A 358-nucleotide genomic window follows, 5' to 3' on the forward strand; every position below is an offset into this window, starting at 1 on the left:
GCAAAAAAAAAAAAAAAAACTGTTACAATTGAATTATAAAATTAATAATTCAAATATACAAACCAAAAACAAGGACAAACATATAGATAAAAAATAATATATGTAATGCACTGAGGATCTTTGCCTTTCATTATATATGGAAAAGGGGAAAAGTAAGTTTGAAATAACACCATACAGGTATAATCTATAATATATAGAGATATTTGCCAGTTTTTTATAAAATTGATTGTTTAAGGGAGCAGAGGGATTTAATTATATATATATATATATATATATATATATACATAATTTAATAATTAATAATAATTTATGCATTTAGCAAACGCTTTTATCCAAAGCAACTTACAGTGCATTCAGG

Source organism: Sinocyclocheilus anshuiensis, unplaced genomic scaffold (genome assembly GCF_001515605.1).
Source record: "Sinocyclocheilus anshuiensis isolate Anshui unplaced genomic scaffold, SAMN03320099.WGS_v1.1 scaffold1164, whole genome shotgun sequence".
Lineage (NCBI taxonomy): Eukaryota > Metazoa > Chordata > Actinopteri > Cypriniformes > Cyprinidae > Sinocyclocheilus > Sinocyclocheilus anshuiensis.